General features: G+C 37.6%; 1 protein-coding gene across 8 annotated transcripts in view; it reads left to right on the top strand.

Annotated features, from left to right (window-relative positions):
• SLC25A21 (solute carrier family 25 member 21) overlaps nucleotides 1–22,331 on the top strand; it is a 540,624-nt gene that overhangs the window by 159,666 nt on the left and 358,627 nt on the right. Inside the window, exon 1 of one of the 8 annotated variants that reach the window (XM_024981729.2) lies at nucleotides 17,114–17,848. The gene's annotated coding sequence lies outside the window, so the exon portion shown is untranslated. 8 annotated transcript variants of the gene reach the window in all.

Below are 22,331 nucleotides of genomic sequence, written 5' to 3'. Positions count from 1 at the left end.
TCTAGTCTTTAGGAAGATGGCTGGTGTCCTGTGGTGCTTTTCTGTTACCTAAGACATAGAAGATTGTGTCTGAGATAGTTCCTGACTCCCTTGGTGAAGTGTAAACGACTGCATATTCCACCTAGGGCTTCTTCACTGTAAGTTCTGATATCTACCACCTAGTTTTGTCCACTCCAGTTTGAATTTATGCACTAGTCCCTTTATCTCACTCCTTTTTGTTCCCCACCCCCTGTTCTTCCTTCTTTCTCCTTTTTTTTTTTTTTGGTTTCTTTTTTATTTTTAAGGAAACTTGAGCAGGAGTTGCTAAAATTGCATCTGCAACAAGCAAATCAAGGAAGCAGAAGACTGCAAATCTCTATCTGAAGTTTACTCTTTTCACAGTCAATTTAATAAAATATGATTGACAGTATTCTACACTTGTTAGTGTAGAGTGAAGAGGAAGCCAGGTGAGAAAAGGACTCTTCAATTGGAAGAAATATGAACTATAGTCTTTGTTTACTATTCTCAGTTTAGACTCTTATATGTTGTTTTCACTTGATGGTGAAACAAATATTTTGGCCTTGCAGCTGGTAGAATCTGAACAAAATTAATTTGCCATTATGATAATTGCATTAATTAACAGCAGAGCATTAGTGATACATCTGATGGCAAATGTCAGGCCATTACTACCATCACCACCAGCAATAGCCATATGCCAAAATAATAAAAATAATGTCTTTATATTGTGTAGTTTTCCATAGTTTTAAAATTACTTCCATTTATGTTATCTTATGTTCTTCAAGCAGCCTCGAGAATTAGATAATAGTGGAACTATTATTTCTGTTTTAGAAATAAGCAAAGTCAGGTTCAGAAAGTTTTAGTGACTTGCCCTCTGTTATGAAGTTAGGATGGGAAAATTGAGATTCAAACTAGGGTTTTTCTGATATCAGTTCTTTCTACTTCTCTATACTGCCTAAAGTGTTGTCTTATTGTTCGTGCATACATGCTAAGTTGCTCCAGTTGTGTCTGACTCTTTGTGACCCTATGGACTGTAGCCCACTAGGATCTTCTGTACATAAGATTCTCCAGGCAAGAATACTGGAGTGGGTTGCCATGCTATCCTCCAGGGGATCTTACCAACCGAAGGATCAAACCCGTGACTCTTGCGTCTCTTGCATTGGCAGGTGCGTTCCTTACCACTAATGCCACGTGGGAAGCCCCGTCTTACCATAATTTTCATTAAATATTTTGTCTGCCACTAAGTTTAAAGAGTACTCATCCTGCTTTTAAACCTTAAGGGTATATAAAAAAGCACAGTCCTGTAAGTTTGACAGTGCTGATGTCAAATATAGTTATATTTTCAGTGTTGTTTTTTTTCCCCAGCTATTTGCAAAGTAAATAACTGCTTGCAAATTGAAAGATTTAAATTTACAAATGCAAAGTATTTTCTAAAAATTATGCTTCCTCATGAAACACACAAAAACTTTTCCACCATTTCTGAAGCTAGACACATGTACATAAGGAAATTAATTACAGGCACAGAATGACAAGATTAAAAGTATTTAAATTTTAATCTGTTGCTTAGTTGTTTGAGTAACTTTGCTTTTCCTGCTTAGATCAAATACAAATTATCTGGGAAAGGAAAGATGCCAACAAATACATACAGTATAAATAACAAAGCTGTTGGTCTGTTTAAAAAGCCACATTATTTTCTTCCTCTAATAATCCTTCAAATCCAGTGATGTTTATCTTCATCCCAAAGTTAAATGTGTTGAGAGACCCACCTAACTTTTTGTCTAGAGGATTATGCAGAATTTGTTTGGAGAATCCATGTGCTAAAAGTTGAATCAGTTATGCAACTTGCTAACTTTAATATATAGATACCAGTGACTCACTATATGTCAGTGGGGTGTGGTCTTTAAAGTGTGGGTTCAGTTGTGGGTTTCTCAGAACTAGCTATACTCTGACCTCAACTGGTCCTCTTTGGAACCAATGATGTTCTCATGAGACACTGGCAGGGATTAGGGTGTGATTTTTGTTGTGTGCCCAAGAAGTGTAGGATATATTCAGCATCGATATAAAACAGGTGGCTGAATTATAACACAAAGCACAGGAGAGAATAGGACTGCCCCCACAGAGGTCAGATTTCCATTAACAAAGCTAAGCATTGGAATGAAATGATGGATTAGTTCAGTTAGGCAAAATCTTGCTTACTCACTTTGCCCAAATTAGCACTTTTTTTTTTGTCCTCAGTGATCTGGATAATTACTTCATTTCACTGCTATCCTCTGTATGTGGAAGCCTGGCCTTAACCAGTAATTAGCATGGCCTGAATTACAATTTGTCAGTCCAGTTCAATTCAGCAAATAAATTTATGGAGCACCTAGTACATGTTAATTACTATGCTGTGTTTTGAAATTCAGAGGTGACTAAAATGTGGTCTTGTCTCTCAGGAGTTCACAGACTGTGCTGGTAGGGAGGAAGTAAATTGTGGTATCGCCACTGTAATACAATGTGTTAAGTGCTGTGTTAGTGATGAGGGTCAGGGAGCCTATTCTTTGAAAGTACACATAGGAGAAATGTTAATCAGAAGTCAAGGAAGTACTGTTTGAAGTAAGTGTAAGGAGGAGTACAGGGTGGAAGAACGTTCTCATTATTTACATTTGAGATTGTAAATGCCAAATAAGTAGAGAATTAAAGCTCTTGCACACAAAGGCAAAGATAGTTTTAGAAGTTAATTTATTGATCAATCAATAGATGAAGAACAGAGAATCCATTGGTTTTTACTTTCTTTGCTGTTGCTAAGATAAGTTAGTTCTCCTAACAAGGGAAGTAACTGAACTCTTGACCAAAGGTGCAGAGAAATTGGGTTGTTTTAAACACTGATTTTTTTTTTTTTAAAGATTCCTCTTGAACTTTAGTGATGGAGCACCAATTTAAAAAAAAAAAAACATCATTTTTAAAGCAGTACATGGGTGCTCAATTGGGCCTAGGCTTTTTCTTCCATTTAAAAATTCAGTCTGAAGTTTCCTGGCAGCACAGACAAGTCTCCACATACTAATCCATGTTAAGGGAAATGTTGACTTTTGGAACACTTTGGGAGTAAATATTGACAGTGAGATGCCTTCCAGAAAACCAGCAGAATCAAAGATTGTTACAGGCTATCATTTGGGTTTTCACCGGAGGAGCAAAACAGTGCTGGAGGTATTCTCAGTCTGTTGGTAATCATAGCAATCAGAGGCAGTGTTTGAGAGTTGGGATGGTGACCTGGAGAAGTGATACTGGAAAACAGAAAGGATCCCTTAGGAAGTTAAATTGATAATCAGGGTTCCATTATACCTCTTCCAGCTTAATAATTACATGCTATTTTTTTTAATATACAAAGTGGGGAAATGTTGACTAACAGAAGCATGTGCTTGGAGTAGTTTGTCTAGAAGAGACTTGTCCCAATCCATTTATTTTATTATCCCTTTACATATGACATTAGATTTCAGCATAATTGGGCATAGTCAAAGTTGTTGTCTGCCACCACAGAACTAAGTAAAGGAAAATATTTCAGATTCCAGGTTTTATTAACTCATAATTGGAGTTTTAGGAAGATTAATTGGAGATGTGTGCAGAAGCTGAAGATCTGGTAAAATGTCAAAGCAAAGGAGTTTGGACAGAATGAAATAGTAGTAATCCAGGATAGAGGTGCTGAGACCTGGTACTAGGATAATAGTGGTAGAAAAACAGTAAAAAACAAAATAAGAGAAATACAAAAGGAAGGATGGGCAAGATTAAGTAACAATGGCATGTAGATAGACTAAATGATAGAGGGGTTGGAATGCTGGTCACAGAAATGGCCAAATGGAGAAGGTAAAAATTGAAAATAGGGACTTTGCTGGTGGCTCAGAGGTTAAGAATCCATCTTGCAATGCAGGGGATGTGGATTTGATCCCTTTCAGGGAACTAAGATTCCACATACTGAGGAGCGACTAAGTTCACATGCCACAAGCCACAGCTAGAGAGTCCATGCACTGCAACTAAGATCCTGCCTGTGGCAGCTAAGACCCAGTGCAGCCAAATAAATGCTTTTGTTTTAAAAAGTGAAAATAATCTGAGGAGAAAAGAGAAAAAGTGTTGGTTAGGGCCAATTGGGGAAAGATGTGCTGAGATTACAAGAGTCAGAGAGAGAGAAGTCGGGCAGAGAAAGAGAGATCTATCTTATGTTATTGATAACAATAAAAGAGTAGTTTGTTAAACTCAAGTAATGGGGTCTTGTATGGCACTGATCTTCAGAAACAGTTTGGTTTGGAATATTGAACTGGCTTCCCTGTCCCTATTCTTCTTCTTGTTCTATTTCAATAAACACTTGGTTCGTCTTGAACATAGTATTATTTTCTTAATCAGATCAGATCAGATCAGTCGCTCAGTCGTGTCCGACTCTTTGTGACCCCATGAATCGCAGCACGCCAGGCCTCCCTGTCCAACACCAACTCCTGGAGTTCACTGAGACTTACGTCCATCGAGTCAGTGATGCCATCCAGCCATCTCATCCTCTGTCGTCCCCTTCTCCTCTTGCCCCCAATCCCTCCCAGCATCAGAGTCTTTTCCAATGAGTCAACTCTTCGCATGAGGTGGCCAAAGTACTGGAGTTCCAGCTTTGGCATCATTCCTTCCAAAGAAATCCCAGGGCTGATCTCCTTCAGAATGGACTGGTTGGATCTCCTTGCAGTCCAATGGACTCTCAAGAGTCTTCTCCAACACCACAGTTCAAAAGTATCAATTCTTCAGCGCTCAGCCTTCTTCACAGTCCAACTCTCACATCCATACATGACCACAGGAAAAACCATAGCCTTGACTAGACGGACCTTTGTTGGCAAAGTAATGTCTCTGCTTTTGAATATGCTATCTAGGTTGGTCATAACTTTCCTTCCAAGGAGTAAGCGTCTTTTAATTTCATGCTTCTTAATAGGAGCATTTAAAAACCACAGCATGTTGGATTTTTAATGAAAATATCCAAAAGTCTATTTCCTAATGTGATCGGTGTTGGTATGTGCTACATGCTCAGTCCCTCAGTCATGTCTGACTCTTTGCAACTCCATGGACTGTAGCTCACTAGACTCCTCTCCATGGGATTCTCTAGGCAAGAATTCTGGAGTGGGTTGCCATTTCCTATTCCAGGGGCTCTTCCTGACATAGATATCAAACCTACGTCTCTGTAGTCTCCTGCATTGGCAGGTGGCTTCTTTACCTCTGTGCCACCTGGGAAGCCCCAATGTTGGTATAATATGTCTAAGATTCTCTTATTATAAAATATGTTTTTATATAATTACCTATGCTTTACATCCTTGTTACAGTTATTAACCATTATTTTATGTGAGACTTACACTATACAAAAAATAATGGCAGTCTCTCAAATGTCTTCCACCACATCAGTGGATTTCTAGAGAATTTTTCACTTTCTGAATAATAAAGGCATCAAAAGCCCTCTAGGAAAATAAATTCCCTATGAGCCATCTAATTCTTAGAGATTTATTTTTAAAAATAATCCCCACTACCATCTTTGTCATACAACTTCACTCTATCTTTTTAAGGTGCTCTATTCCATTCAGAAATCTTTATCTCTAAGGAGGCATTAGTCCAGCTTACTTTATGCTTCTGATACATCCTCTTGGGCTTGTTAGACTCTCCTGAGAATGCTCTGGGGAGAGACTCTCCTTTGCATGTTCTTTTTCAACCCCTAGTATTTCTGGACCTCCTGTGTTCTCTATCAAGGCACAGTAGTTACTGGAGAAAGTTAACAAAAGTACAAGTTGTGTTACAAGTGCTTTTTCTGGGACTTATTCTGGTACCAAACTCTCCTTCCTCCCCCTAATTCCGGCCCTACCAATTTGCAAGTTGTCCCAGCCTTACTGAAGCAGGGATTTAAAATCTGTTAGAGAGCTCAGCTGTTGATTTACAGAGCTGAAGTCTGCACAGAGGTATCATCTGTAATGGGATTCTTTGCTCCCGGGAGAGACATTACATAGCAGAGCTGTAAATCACTGAAAAAATAGAGAAGGAGGAGGAAGGGGTGGGAAGAGGAGTATGCTCAGTAAAAATAGGATGTACTATTGATTAAAGCAGTTGTCTTTAACTTTTTATTTTTATTACCGTAAAAGTAAGTGGTTGTCCCAAGGAAAGGAAGAGTGGATATTTAAGAAATTGAGTGTACTGTATTTGTTGTCCTAGATGTTTTGATTTGTTCGGTTTACCAGTTGTCTCTTTTTTTTCCTCCCGGGATTTATTTTTGGGAATTCATTTTTTTTTTTAATCTGTGTGACTGTGTATTTGAATCTGATTTATAGCCAGAAGATTTTATAATCAACCCTTTGCCCTCACTGCATTGTCCCTGAATCAAACTATAATACAGGTTTGATCAGGGTAATGTACAAGGTGTAGTGATATAAAGCTCTAAGTGGAAATGTCCTAAACACATTGCCAATGCAGTGAGACGAGCCAACAGAGAAATAGATGACCTCAGGAAATGTCTGGCTTAACAAACGCATATCTTTAAATTGGAAATCTAATTATTTGCCTTAGATTTGCACTGCTGGGAACCTAATGCAAGACCATGTTAAATAAACTTATTATTTCCGTTTTTCATTTAACCTGTGGGTTGTAGTATGACCAATCTGTTTTATATCCTCAATCAACAGATGATTGTATTTGGTAATAATTTATCAAGAATAAAAATCTGTTTTTGAAACTAATCACCTCATGTTAGGTCTGCCCTTTTTCAAACCCACCATCTGATATTCATTTTGTCTGCAAGACAAACACACTGATGAAAATGCATATACCACAGGATACAGCCAGTGGAATGAAGCATTTCCACTCTTTGTATATATTTAGAACATTTTCTGTTTTCCCAACAGATGGACCAAATTTTAGTATTAAAGAAAAAAATCAATTTTACATAGTACAAACAAATTGAACAAGTACATTGTGTATTTCTAATTACTTTGTAGCAGAATGTCCAGTGGAATTTGGGGTCAAATCAGGTCATATCTAAACTGTGTGTTTTGACTTTTTTCATATTTACTAAGTTTCCCCCCCTAGATTACTGGATGAATCTCTAAATGGAAAACACTGAGTTTCATGTATTTTCCAATTAATTTATTTTTAATTTAATAACTTTTGCTTATGTACAAATATTTGACGTTATTTGTTTTTCTGTAAGTCCAGCAACCTTACCATATAAGGTTTACCAAAGTGATACATGGATTATAATCCTCAAAAAATTTTTTTTCATTTTAAATTAGGGCAAATTACTCTTCTCCTGTTCTTACAAACTAGCTACATTGACTGACTTTTATCCAGCACAGTTTTGCCACTGGGTCCTCTGGAAAATTAGCTGACATTCCTAAAACTGCATTACTTTAAAAAGAGTTAACTTTTAACAATAAATTTGAATTTATACCAAAAATATTACATGCATTTTTTCTTACTCAAATCTAATTAAAAACTGTACTTATTTCACCTTTCATATATTAGACATATTATATATCTTAATTTTGTTAATAAGAAGAGCTGGGGCTACAGATTTGTTTTTTAGAAGATACTCTGTAGTCTGTTCTCCATCTAAATCATAAATCTGATATTTTACTCTTCTTTTAAACTTCCTGTGGCTCCCCAGCGTTTATAGGACAAGAAAGGGCTCCTTAGTTCTTTACCATATGGTTGTACCTATCTTTTCAGCCTCAATGCCTTATTCCTCACTTTTCTCTTTAGGTCCCAAATATAGTTTTCTGGAATTTAAGTGCTTTTGCCACTCCAGTACTCTTGCCTGGAAAATCCCATGGATGGAGGAGCCTGGTAGGCTGCAGTCCACGGGGTCGCTAACAGTCGGACACGACTGAGGGACTTCACTTTCACTTTTCACTTTCATGCATTGGAGGAGGAAATGGCAACCCATTCCAGTATTCTTGCCTGGAGAATCCCAGGGACGGCCGAGCCTGGTGGGCTCCCATCTATGGGATCGCACAGAGTCAGACACAACTGAAGCGACTTAGCAACAGCAGCAGCAGCAGCAAGTGCTTTTGCCCAGCTTCATCAATTGTCCTCTTGACCTAGAATGACCTTCTTCATTTCCTTTCTTACCACATTCCCTTAAGTTCAGGACTTAATGTCATATTCTAAGAAGTCTTCCATATTCACAGCTCCCCCTACCAATGCCTCTATCATGGGCTGTGTTGCACAGAATGTCCAGAGTATTGGAAGACAGATGACAGAAAAGTAAACAATTTCAACTGTGTTAAGTGATGTAAAGGAAATTAGTATGGTGCTATGAGAAAGAAAAGTAGGATTAGGCTACTTAATGGTCAAGAAAGAGTCTTAAAAAGTGACATTTAAACTGAGACTGAAAATATAATGTTTTAGGCAGAGAGTCACATACAAAGCTCCAAAGTGAAGAGATTGGTGTATCTGAGCAACTAGAGATGAGGCCACTTGCCTCAAGTGATCAAGGGGATGATGGCACAAGATAAGGTTGGAGAGCTAAATGGAGGCCAGACCAGGTCAGTCTATACCACTGGAGGCTTTCTTTCTTCTTCTTTTTTTTTTAATGTCAGTAGACACACATTTTATTGTCCATTGCCAATAACTAATTACCCCAAAGTGAATGACCACTTATTACCTTTCATAGTTTCTTTGAGTCTGGAATTTAGGAATGTCTGGTTCTGGCTTGAGATATCTCATGAGAATACAGTCATCTGAAGGTTTGACTGGTATGGGAGGATACACTTTCATGGTGTTTTCCTTGTGTGATTCTCAAGTTCTTGATAAGGTAGACCTCACTTTCTTTTCATGTGGGCATCTCCAAAGGGCTGCTTGAGTTGATTTTTTTTTAATTTTTAATTAATTAATTTTAATTGGAGGCTAATTACTTTACAATATTGTAGTGGTTTTTGCTATACATTGACATGAATCAGCCATGGGTGTACATGTGTCCCCCATCCTGAATCCCCCACTCACCTCCCTCCTCATCCCATCTCTCAGCGTTGTTCCAGTGCACTGACTTTGAGTGCCCTGTTTCATGCATCGAACTTGGACTGGCGATATATTTCACATATGATGATATATATGTTTCAATGCTATTCTCTCAAATCATCCCACCCTTGCCTTCTCCCACAGAGTCCAAAAGTCTGTTCTTTATATATCTGTGTCTCTTTTGCTGTCTCGCATATTACTCAGCTATTGAAAAGAATGCATTTGAATCAGTTCTAATGAGGTGGATGAAACTGGAGTCTATTATACAGAGTGAAGTAAGTCAGAAGGAAAAACACCAATACAGTATATTAATGCATATATATGGAATTTAGAAAATTGCTAACAATGACCCTATATGCGAGACACCACTGGAGGCTTTTAAGCAAAGGAATGTCATGCATATATTACCTTTCTTGATGCTGTTGCATAATAGATTGTAGGTGAGCAAGCATCTCAGGGGAACCAGCAAGTAGGCTATTGCACATGTTTGGGCTAGGGATAACTTTCAAACAGATGATCTTGAGATCCCACTATCTTCAGAATAGTTACTAATAGTTACAGTTGACCCTTGATCAACTTGGGTTTCTGCTATGTGGTCCCCTTACATTTGGATTATTTTCAGTTATTATGTATTAATACTACAGTACTACATCATCTGCCATCAGTTGAATTCAGGGATGCAAAATCACAAATAAAGAGGGCTGAGTGTAAAGATAGGTGGATTTTTAACTATTCAGGGGCCAACTATATGTCTCTTAAAAGTTCTTTTGAAACCCAAGTGAAGAATTATTGGGCAATATTATTATTGCTCTTGCAGTAATAAAGCCAGTGACTGAAGAAGTAGTCAGTGTTGAGGTAATGCAGGTGGCACAGGCCAAGGGAAAGAAAGTAGATTTTCTCCAAGCGCAAAGTGACACCATGGAGGGTTTTAGGCATGGAGTGACATGCTTCAGAATTTTTAAAGGTGTGTAAAAAGTAAATTATACAATTGCAAAAGCAGAAGATAACAAATATGATAGAAGGCTGTTGTAAAAATCAGAGGAAATATGATGGAGGTATAGAGTAATGGCAATGCAAGATAGTGGGGAGTAGACAGATTCTCAGTGTTTAGGACTAGACTGGATGTGGGGCATATGAAACAGAAAGATGTCCCTGGTTTCTTGAATGAACAAGTAGATAGAGGTGTCAAGTAAATAGGGGACAGTGTTGGGGGCAAGATCAGTAGTTCAATTTTGGAGATATTAAATTTTAGACATTTGTGCCTAAATAAGATTTTTTTAAGTAGACAGCTAAATATATGGATTTGAAAGTAATATACATGTAAGTATTTATAAATTAAATGACGGAGAAGATGATGGCACCCCACTCCAGTACTCTTGCCTGGAAAATCCCATGGACAGAGGGGCCTGGTAGGCTGCAGTCCATGGGGTCGCTAAGAGTCGGACATGACTGAGTGACTTCACTTTCACTTTTCACTTTCATGCATTGGAGAAGGAAATGGCAACCCACTCCAGTGTTCTTGCCTGGAGAATCCCAGGGACGGGGGAGCCTGGTGGGCTGCCGTTTATGGGATCTCACATAGACGGACATGACTGAAGCGACTTAGCAGCAGCAGCAGCAGCAGCAGCAGCGTATTATGAATATAATTCTGTTTTTTTCATTAAAACCAAATTATGAGAATTCTTCCATATCTATAATATAGAATTACTTCATTATTTTTTTAAAGTTGCATGATAGTATAGCTGTACTATAATTTAATCAAAATTTACATATGTGGTAATTATTATGTATATTATTACATAATTTTTCAAGTATTTCTATAGGATTTCAAGAAGTAGAATTTATCGATCAAAACATATACGCATTTTGAGTTCAGATAGAAACTGCTGCCCTTGAAAAGAACTGTACCATTTAACCAGGTATTAGAGTGCCAATTTTCCTAACATTGGACTCATCAATTTATGTTATGCTTTACAGTCTGAAAGGGGAAAATGTAATCTCAGTGTTATTTTACTTTACTTTCTTGTTATCCATGATGTTGAGCATTTTTTCATGTTTATTAGCCATTCCATTTTTTGGTTTTCTGTAAAAAAGATATGAAATCATTCTAGAAATGAAAAAGCAAAGCAAAATAAAATTCAGATATTTAAGAGAAATAAAATGAGAAGTTAAAAAATGAAGGAAGAAAAGAGAGAAGAAAGGTAACAGGAAAGCATAAAGTAAAGAAGTAGAGGCGTAATTACCATTTGCTTTTTTGTTATAGTCTCATAAGGTGACTTATGAGAATTTTGAAGAGTGATTGGTTGGGGGAGGGTTAAATATTTTATGAAAATTGCGTTATGCTTTTGTGTATAAAATATGTTAATAAAATACTAAAGGTAGGTTTTGGAAGGCATTTTAGAAATCAGTGTTGTTGTTACTGCTTTTTAATATTTATTTGTCTGGCTGCAGCAGGTCTTAGTTGCAGCATGTGGGATCTAGTTTCCTGACCAGGGAACGAACCTTGGCCCCCTGCATTGGGAGCGTGGAATCTTAGCCACTAAACCATCAGGGAAGTCCCTGGAAATCAATGTTTTAATGTCTGTTCTGGTTACCTAATAATATATATTATTACCTATATATTAAGAGACTTGAAAACACATCTGTAAATGCTCAAGAACTTTGATGGTTAAAATAGAGGATGATAATGAGGAGATCCATAAAGTATTTTTTTCCCTTGGAGTAGCCCAATGTACTTCGTAGAGCATCTGTTCTTTGCAGACTACTACTATAGTCAGAGCAAACCCAGTAAGAGGTCACCCACAGCCATGTGTATCCTGTTCTATTAATAAAGGAAATGTTGACTAGGACACTGGGGATTAGACACAACTACTTTTCTAAAATGTCATTGAATTGATCTTTATCTGTAAAGCCAACACAGACATACGAATATTTAAAATGAGCTCCTTGCCTCTCAGATTTCAGTAGGATAAAGCCTGGTGTTTCATTTCACACCCATGGAATAGTGTCTCTGAATGGCAAGAAGTCTTTAAAAATCATATTTGTTAAAGCTTTTATTTTCAAATACTACTACAATTATTAGGGTTCTTGGAGTATATATTTTAAATTACAAAGCAGTTTAACTTGTGTTTAACTAGACTCTGAGCATTATATTCTACAACTATCCCACCAAGCAGTCTGATACTATGCTCTCAGAGTTCCAAGTTCATGGTGGTTAGACCAAGTTGGCGTGTCCCCAGAGTACACTGGCCTCCTTTGGAGGCTATTTATGATCAAATCAGTTTTGTCATTTCAACAGTAGGAATGACAAGTTAAACATAGCCCAGCACTGTGGATTCTTTGTGATGATCCCTAACTTCAAGAGCAGTTGTTTTACACTGAATGTCCTAAGTGGTGGGTCTATTAGGAAAATTGAGTCCTTTAAGCCAAACAACTATTTTTATTATTTTTTAGTTTATTTTACTCTTTTAGCTGTGTTGGGTCTTTGTTGCTGTGCATAGGCTGTCTCGAGCGGTGATGAGCAGGGGCTACTCTTTGTTGTGGTGTGCAGCTTCTCATTGTACTGGTTTCTCTTCTCTGCCTGGCTTGTGGAACACAGGCTCTAGGGTGCATGGGCTTCAAGAGCTGCAGTACGCAGGCTCAGTAGTTGTGGCACGGGCTTAGTTGTTCTGCAGCATATGGAATCTTCCTGTACAGGGATCAAGCCTGCGTCCCCTGTATTGACAGGTGGATTCTTATCCACTGTACCACCAGGGAAGTCCCAAATAACTATTGTTAAAATTGGGAAATTTGGCTACCACACATGTGCAGACTCTGTTCTAAAAATGTTTTGTGTACTAAATGATGGAATCATGAACTAAATAAGAGTCAGAAGTTGACTAATATTTACCAATACTAAAGACAATATGAAATGTCTGTTAATGCCTTGAAACTGAGGTTAACTTTTAATGATAATTTAAAGTTATTTACTACATTCTGCATGTACAGCTTATATTACTTGTGGACATGATATTACTCGGCCATATAATTTAGCTTCTAATTTCCTAATCATCTTAAGGGTGGAAGAGGAAGAAGTTATAGTACTGAAGTTTTCTTATAGTAGGTTAATTGCAAGTGTGATGAAATACGTGAATTACATGTAAAAAGTATATAGCAAGATAACATAAGACATTTGATAGCAGCAGCTTTTAAACTTTAATCCTAAATATCACAGCTGTGTTCTCATTATGCAGTCTGTACATCATGCTATCTCCTAACTTCAGTGGTCATATACAATAATAGACCTTTGGATTTAATATCTTTGACTTCACTCTTCATGCATAGTCCCAAAGTCGTGATGGGTACTAATTTGTCACTTTGCTGAAGCATGGCTTTGCATTTCTTTTAAACTGGGTAGGAGCAAATCACTGTGGTTAGAAAGTAAGCCCAGCTAATTACAGTGTGAGAGCTTCTCAGGGCAATTTAGTTGTTCCAATTTGATCATCACTATATGGTAATTCTTGTGAAGAGTAAAGATTTGCTGTCTTTGTGAAAAGTAGTCCAGAAGAAAAAAAAATGAAGAGCCAAGTGGTGAGTATGATAAAAGTGAGAATGTAAAACCCTCTGAAAAGTGATGTTTATTTATTTCACCATGATTTAGGTGTATGAAGTGAGCTTATTATGCTCCACAGAGAAAGAGAAATGATTTATAAATCTATTCTGGGAATGCTGTAGCCAATATAAGAATTGCTCATCAAATAAGCATTTTTAGCAAAGTCGAAAAGGCCATTGACTTTTGGCATGATAAATATTCACCGTTTGGGGGAATAAATGGGTTCTTATCTATCAAGTACTTGAGACAGTATTTAGCACATAAAAACCATGCAAATATTATCTGCTGAGATCATGATGATTTTAATGATGATGTAATTCTGGATGAGACTGTGAGAGAAAACCAAAGACCTCTATAGGTATTTGCATACATCAATTATCAAGGGTCTGCTGTGGTGTTTCCCAGTTAATAATAAGTATTCAAAAGTAAAATGCTTGATATGGTTTGATCAATTTATTCTCATCACTGCTTATTCCTTTAGAAGTTCTCATGAATCTCAAAAGCATAAATATCTCCATTACTTTAAAAATAATCTCAGTTAGAGTTTCTGGGGAAAAATGTGTACATCTGTGAGTGGTTTAATATGAACACATAAAAATTGAGAATTTGTTGTTGTTCAGTTGCTAAGTTGTGTCTGACTATTTGTGACCCCATGGAGTGCAGGACACTAGGCTCCCCTGTCCTTCACCATCTTCTGGAATTTGCTCAGATTCATGTCCATTGAGTCAGTGATGCTATCTAACCATCTCATCCTCTGTTGTCCCTTCAATCTTTCCTAGCACCAGGGTCTTTGCCAATGAATTGTCTCGTTGCATCAAGTGGCCAAAGAATTGAAGCTTCAGCATCAGTCATTCCAATGAATATTCAGGAGCTTATTTCTTTCAGGATTGACTGGTTCAATCACCTTGCAATACAAATGACTCTCAAGAGTCTTCTCCAGCACCATAATTCAAAAGCATCAATTCTTCAGTGCTCAGCCTTCTTTATGATCCAACTCTCACATCCATGATCTCACATCTCACATACATGACTACTGGAAAAACCATAGCTTTGACTATACAGACCTTTGTTGGCAAAGTGATGTCTATGCTTTTTAATACCTTTTTTTCTTCACTTTAAATTTAGAATTTAAGCACCTTTAAAAGGAGCATTTTAAACATTTTAAAAATCGAGTTTAGATATTTCTCTAGGTTCTGTCTGAAAGACTTCCCCTTACTCTTGGATGCCTGGCAGATCCCTTTCCTGATCCTTAAGCCTGACCAAGTCCTGCTTCCTGCTGAAGCCTCCCAGGCTCCCCCAGGCTCATGGACTTCGTGCTGCCAGTGTACCACTCTCTGCCTTGCTGTGTTACATCCTGAATTCATAATTTGCATTTCTCATGCTAGATAGCAAGCCTGTTGACAAAGAAAGTAGGTCCTTACTAAATGTATGAATGAACCTCAAGTCATTTCACATGTAACAAAAGGAGATAAGAGAGACCTAATATTTCAAGCAAAGGATCTGGTAGGCTACAGTCCATGGGGTTGTAAAAGAGTTGGACATGACTTAGCAACTACGCAACAACAGCAATATTTCAAGCAATGCAGATGCCAGGCAGTGACCATATCAGAAAAACTGTAAGTTTCTCCCTATCCCCTGAAAAAAGATTTTAAATTTTCTTTAAAAAAAGAAATTAAATTATGTAAAAACAACTTTTATAAGAGAAGTCTTCATTCAGAAAAATCTAGAGAAGAGAAGAAATATAAAGAGGCTTTCATTTGTCCCTAAATGTTATATTGGCATCATTGGTGACATCGTTGAATTAGTGTGGTTAGTTTTTGTAAAAACAATTGAGTATCCACTGCATTTCAAGTACTATGCTATTGTTTCTCAATGTTTCATGTTACTCAACCCTCACAGCAATCTTGTTCTGTATGTCCTTGTATTTTCCCAATTTTCAGATAAGGAAATTAAGGCTAAGAGAAGCAGTACATCCAAAGTCACAGGTAATGAGTGGCAGACTAAAATTTGAACCAGATGTTTTGACTCAATTGGAGTTTTCTACCCACCATTCTGTTCAAATTTTAATTCTTACTCACCTAGACGATTATCTGAGCACCGGAGATATTTTTCACGTTATGTCAAGATGTCTTAAGTTGTTAAGACCTACAAAGGTATGATGTATTTCCCGAGCCCTGACTCTCCCACTATCTGCACCATGGATTTATGGTTGATTTTGCCTGTCCAATCCTGTGTTCTCAGCATTAACACCTGGAATAGTAGGACCACTGAGAGGACCACGTCAAGACATCAGTGTGTCTGTAACTTTCACTGAGCATTCTCTGGCTAGGTGTGCTTTTACTGGGGGGAAATTTGCTTAGAGGGCCACAAATGAGTCAGGGTTTTCATTATGTTTAGACACCAACACTAATTCAGAGATGTCACCAACAATGCTAAAATAACACTAAGGGACAAGTGGAAACCATTTTTTTTTCCTTCTCTTATCCAGATTTTTCTGAACTAAGACTTCTAAACTAAATCCTTTATTCTTTACTTCCAAGGAAAAGCACCAAGCCTGTCATTGAGGTAAATGAATACATATGGGCGCTGATGGAGTGAGATTAAGAAAAAGGAAAGAGAGAAATGAGAACAGGTGTTGGAGAGACAAACTAAGAAAAGGCTTATATTTGCCCTGCTGTGCACTTGCCTACACCTGGGCCCTGGGTTCCTCTGACAGGTTTTATCTCCATGCACTTCTGTTTATAAAGAATTATTCTCCTGGACTAAGATTGTCTTCCATTTTCACTTGTTGTTTGCTGGATTCCTTTGGTTACACAGATGTTGTAATAGAAATAGGAAAACATATGTGCTGCCTCTTGATATAAAATTGTTTTTGTAAACAGTCCTTTAACTTGCCCATAAAATAACTGAGACATAAATCTTTGAGGAAAAAAACTTTGAAGAAGGAACAGAACATTAGCACTTAATCAAAGCCTCTCTTTCTTCTCCAATATCAACTCTTAATTGGGGATGGCCTGTACCTCTTTGTAAGGTTCTCTCTGCGTTACACCAGGTAGTTAAAATCATGGGATGCTGCTTTAGCAGGTGGACTGGGTAGATATGGTGAGTAATCACAAGATATAGTTTAAAACTCAATGGTAGAACAGAAAAATAAGATTTATATGTAAAAGTTTCAAGCTTGATTTCCATTACTTTGCTTTCAACTTTTCTATTTTTAATTTATGCAAACTAGTAACACCAATTTGGGTAAAACTGTATCAGATTTTTCCTTTTCAAATGTTACCTTTCTGTACAAATATCTCTTTAGAGTAAAATTAGGATTATATAAAATGGAAAAAAAAAATAGCAGAGGTGGGGCCTTTATATTGACATGGTTCCAGTTGATGCAGAAGACTATATGATCTTTGGGTACCACATCTATTACAATAGCTGAAACTCCATCCCCGCTACCTCCACCCCCATCCCAATCCCAGCCTCCTTTGTTGGGTTCTATAGGTACAGAGCAGCATCAAGATTATATATTTAACCTATAGCACTTTCCCACAAATGTGGATAAAGATAGTTAATGCAAGTGTCTAAAATTCTGTTCAGTAATTCAGCAGAATAAATTCTTGTTTTGGAGCAAAGAATACATGCAGTGATTTTTGGAGCATTGACTAGCCTGGCAACTGGTTTGATCATCTCTTCCAGCGATCGGCTTTGAGCAATCTGAAAATCTGTACAGTCCTTTAAGCCTGATGGTTTACTTGAGTGTGGTGAGTGAGAAGTGATGTTGGGAGTTTGAGTAGCAATCGTAGAGACACATTCTTTAAAATAATTAGAAGTAAATGCAGAAACTTTGAGATGGTAGAGGTTTTAAATGGATCGGTATCTTTTTTAAATGTGATTGTCATACTTTGGTTGAAGAGATAAATGAATATTAAATGAATTAACTCTTCCCTTAAAGTGTGCCAGTAAAATCAAGGTAGATGAATGAGCACTTTTTTTTTTTTTACCAAGAGAAATAGATTTCTTAGGCAAGTTATGGTGAGTGGTCTGAAAATCCTGGCTTTTTAATGCCAAAAAATAAGTTCCAGACTATTAGAGGTAATTTTTAGCCAAGGTTTTTGCATGAGTAGTTCTTGGAAGTGCTGCATGTAATCTGGCCAAGCTAGTGTAATGGCCAGTTCTTGGAATAAATAACAACGTGTCATCTCATAAGAGAGTCCTGCTGCAACAGATAATTCATACTGGTGATTTGACAACTAACCTCATTACTTTTCAGTAAGTTTTGGTCTGTATCATCTATCTTTCTAATCTGTAAATCACTCTCTGGTGTCTTCACTTTGGGAAGTGATAAAATGACTTGGCATTAGTCGCCGCTGTAGAAAAAAAATGTTAAAAAACATTGATTGGTTGCAGGATTATGCCGTTTCTTTATTTTGGGAGATTGTGAGAGCTCCACTTTGGGTAGGGTGAGTTGTAAATATAGCACATATTACTGGAAGAAATGGCAAATTAAAAAAATACTTACCTTAGAATTACCCTTGGTGAGTAATACTATATTTATTATATTTCTGTGATTCTCAACCTCTATCTCTTGTTGCATCTGACATCAAGTTAGTATAGTTATTTCCTTTTTAAAAGGAGAACTAACATAAAATATATATGTTCTTTGTAAGATAATCCCCATTTTAGAAACATTACAATATGGGGAAAATAGGAATTAAGGAAATAATGTTGGCTAAGGTTTGTTTGAGATTCTGGCACAGTGTTTTAGGAAACTAATTGTTGATAATCTTGGACAGTATGTAATTTTGTTGGCTCTCTGTTTTTGCCACTCAGTAAAACAAATTGTTGAAAGATTTTGCTAGAGGTTTCCTTCTTGATTTTGTACTGTGTTGGTAAATCTTTTCACAGGGACCTTCTTTTAGCAAGTCGTTTAATAAATACATGAATATGCATGCTGTTTTACATACATATAATATTTTAAGAATGGGGTATGATTTGAGCTAAGGGGAGAAAATTGAGATATTATATTGGGTTGGCCAAAAAGTTTGTTCGAGTTTTCTGGTGGCATCCCCAAATGAACTTTTTGGTCATCCCGTACTTCAAAACAAAATACTAAAACTAATATAGCAAATTTTTCATGAACATTTGAAAATACTGCAAAAAGCTTAGAAAAGTAGGCCAATGACTGTTCTCTATCATTAGTGAGACAACAGTGGGGACAGCTACACTTGGCAAATGTGATACTCTGTATATTATTCAGTTATTTAAATGTAAACATGTTTATCTGAACAGTTTACATTGTTTTTCATATACTGGTATTTTTTTTTTTAACTTAAATATCTTTGGAATAATTGGTGGGCTAAAGCCCAGAACACAGTATGATTTCCATTACTTATAAGTTGTTTTTTTTTTTTTAAGAAAATTACATTGTTATTTACTCAATAAGTGGATAATGGGCTTTATTTTTTAAGAAGAAAAAAGACAAAATATTCTAGGGATACAATGACTATATTTTATTTAGGCAAGGAACACACTGTCTGTGTTTTATGCTATAGTTCTTTTCATTTTGTGTGTAATGTGCTTTAATTTCACATGCACTGGTATGTCTAGCTTTGAAAAATCTTACATTTGAATCACATTATATATATATACATGAACGGCATACAGTATATTGATTTATAGGGGAAAGTAAATTTCAAAATGTACATAAAGCAAATCTAATCCATAAGTGCAGTATTTAAAAACTAAAATGTATGATAACTAGGTAAGTGAATTCAATTCTTAACAGATGCTGCATTATGTTTCATAGTTTTTTTTAAGAAAACTTTTGTGTATCATTCTACTACCCAATCATGGCTATTTAATAAAATATAATGGATGGATATTGACATAATTCTTAGGGTATAAATATGAGAAACTGAACAAGATACCATGTTGGCTATAGATGGGAACTAAGAACCAAAAACAAGAGGTTAATTTTGAAGAGCTGTCTGAGCTTCTTGTGGAAGTCAGTCAAAATGGGATTGAACCTGAAGACTTGCTTCTCTGACCTTTGCTGTCTCCAGAATTCTTTTTATTGTGGTGTGTGTGTGCATGCATGTGCGTGCATGCATGCATGTGCATGAGGTGCAGATGTATGAACGATGGCTACTTACATGAAATAATTGGGGAGGTAATATTCTGGAGGGCAGTATCCTTAGGGAATTTGGAAGTTCCACATACATGTGTCTCATGGAGTGCTGTCTCTGATCATATGGCTGGTTGAATCCAGAGCAGGGATTGGAAGGGATGGATATGGATCATAATTAATTTCTTGGTCTGGCCTCTGTCCTTATTCCTCTTTGTAAAACGAGGGCATAAAAAGGTGTTTTAAAATTAGGAAGCACTATAGTGTAATAGTTATGAGACTCAGCCACAGAATCAGCAAATTTGGTTTGAGCCCTGGCTCTGCCCATACCACGTTTCCACAGCAGGTGCCTCTGACTAATGAGCTATTTACTGGGCTCTGAAGGGAGGGAGGGAGCATGTGACCTCCCAGGGGCTCAGCAGCTGGTCCGTCTTCTGGAGGAACCCTCAGCAGGCTAATGGCTGCTCACGCCAGAGGCAAGAGGTGGTCAGAGAACGGGTGGAACAATTCTGGATCTTGTTTTTCTCAGAGGTGTTTACCTGATCATTAGCCATTTGGTGGCACAGAAAATGTTCAATCCATCCATCTTCCTGTCTAGTGGCTTTTTCAGTTACCCCATGAATTATACATTTTCACTGACTTAACACATAACTTTGGCCCAGGTGCCCTTAAATGCAGCACTAACATGAAATGCATGTGTTGGCTCTGTGGTCAGGTTTCAGGTTAGTAGATAAAACACTCTTGACATCTTTAATACCCTTTATAGGGTCTTGTATAAATAATAGTTGTCAGTTGATAGTTTTTTCTTCCAAGCATCGATGACATTTCAAAATAGAATTTGGTGGGTGGCTGCAGGTTGTTTTTGGAAAATAAGGACAAGCTATTTACTTGCTTTACCATCAAATGACTCTTTCATTATTTTGCCATTTAAAAATGTCTTAATGCCCCCTGGAACATGTGGCACCAATGAGCTAATCATAGTCAAAGAAAACATTGATTCTAAGAGTGGTTTGCAGCAATACTCTCTACTTGCATTATGCTTACAGAGGGAAAGATTATTAACACTTACGCTGGGTGGGTTCTCAGAATGCCTGGCCTTGGGTAGAGTGACACACAAAGCTAAGGAACATGTGGCCTGGGTGTTGGGACAGTGAGGGGAGGATAATGTTTTGTGGGGGGTATTTTCTTGGAAAATAACATACATTAAGAAAAGTACATTTCTTAACTGTACAGTTTGATGAATATTTACCAATTGCCTATGACCAGCTAACTAGGAGCAAGAAACCGATGTTCAGTTCAGTTCAGTCGCTCAGTCGTGTCTGACTCTTTGCAACCCCGTGAATCGCAGCACACCAGGCCTCCCTGTCCATCACCAACTCCTGGAGTTCACTCAAACTCATGTGCATCGAGTTGGTGATGCCATCCAGTCATCTCATCCTCTGTCGTCCCCTTCTCCTCCTGCCCCAGTCCCTCCCAGCATCAGGGTTTTTCCAATAAGTCAGCTCTTCACATGAGGTGGCCAAAGTATTGGAGTTTCAGCCTCAGCATCAGTCCTTCCAAAGAACACCCAGGACTGGTCTCCTTCAGAATGGACTGGTTGGATCTCCTTGCAGTCCAAGGGACTCGCGAGAGTCTTCTCCAACACCACAGTTCAAAAGCATCAATTCTTCAGCACTCAGCTTTCTTCACAGTCCAACTCTCACATCCATACATGACCACTGGAAAAACCATAGCCTTGACTAGATGGACCTTTGTTGGCAAAGTAATGTCTTTTCTTTTGAATATGCTATCTAGGTTGGTCATAACTTTCCTTCCAAGCAGTAAAGCGTCTTTTAATTTCATGGCTGCAATTACCATCTGCAGTGATTTTCGAGCCCAAAAAAGTGAAGTCTGACACTGTTTCTGCTGTTTCCCCATCTATTTCCCATGAAGTGATGGGACCAAATGCCATGATCTTAGATTTTTGAATATTCAGCTTTAAGCCAACTTTTTCACTCTCCTCTTTCACTTTCATCAAGAGGCTTTTGAGTTCCTCTTCACTTTCTGCCATAAGGGTGGTGTCATCTGCATTTCTGAGGTGATTGATATTTCTCCTGGCAATCTTGATTCCAGATTGTGTTTCTTCCAGCCCAGCGTTTCTCATGACGTACTCTGCATATAAGTTAAATAAGCAGGGTGACAATATACAGACTTGACGTACTCCTTTTCCTATTTGGAACCAGTCTGTTGTTCCATGTCCAGGTCTAACTGTTGCTTCCTGACCTGCATCCAGGTTTCTCAAGAAGCAGGTCAGGTGGTCTGGTATTCCCATCTCTTTCAGAATTTTCCACAGTTTACTGTGATCCACACAGTCAAAGGCTTTGGCATAGTCAATAAAGCAGAAGTAGATGTTGTTTTGGAACTCTCTTGCTTTTTCCATGATCCAGCAGATGTTGGCAATTTGATCTCTGATTCCTCTGCCTTTTCTAAAACCAACTTGAACATCAGGAATTTCACGGTTCACATATTGCTGAAGCCTGGCTTGGAGAATTTTGAGCATTCCTTTACTAGTGTGTGAGATGAGTGCAATTGTGCGGTAGTTTGAGCATTCTTTGGCATTGCCTTTCTTTGGGATTGGAATGAAAACTG

The sequence above is a fragment of the Bos taurus genome, chromosome 21, assembly GCF_002263795.3.
Source record: "Bos taurus isolate L1 Dominette 01449 registration number 42190680 breed Hereford chromosome 21, ARS-UCD2.0, whole genome shotgun sequence".
Lineage (NCBI taxonomy): Eukaryota > Metazoa > Chordata > Mammalia > Artiodactyla > Bovidae > Bos > Bos taurus.
This window is presented reverse-complemented; position numbering and strand designations above follow the sequence as displayed.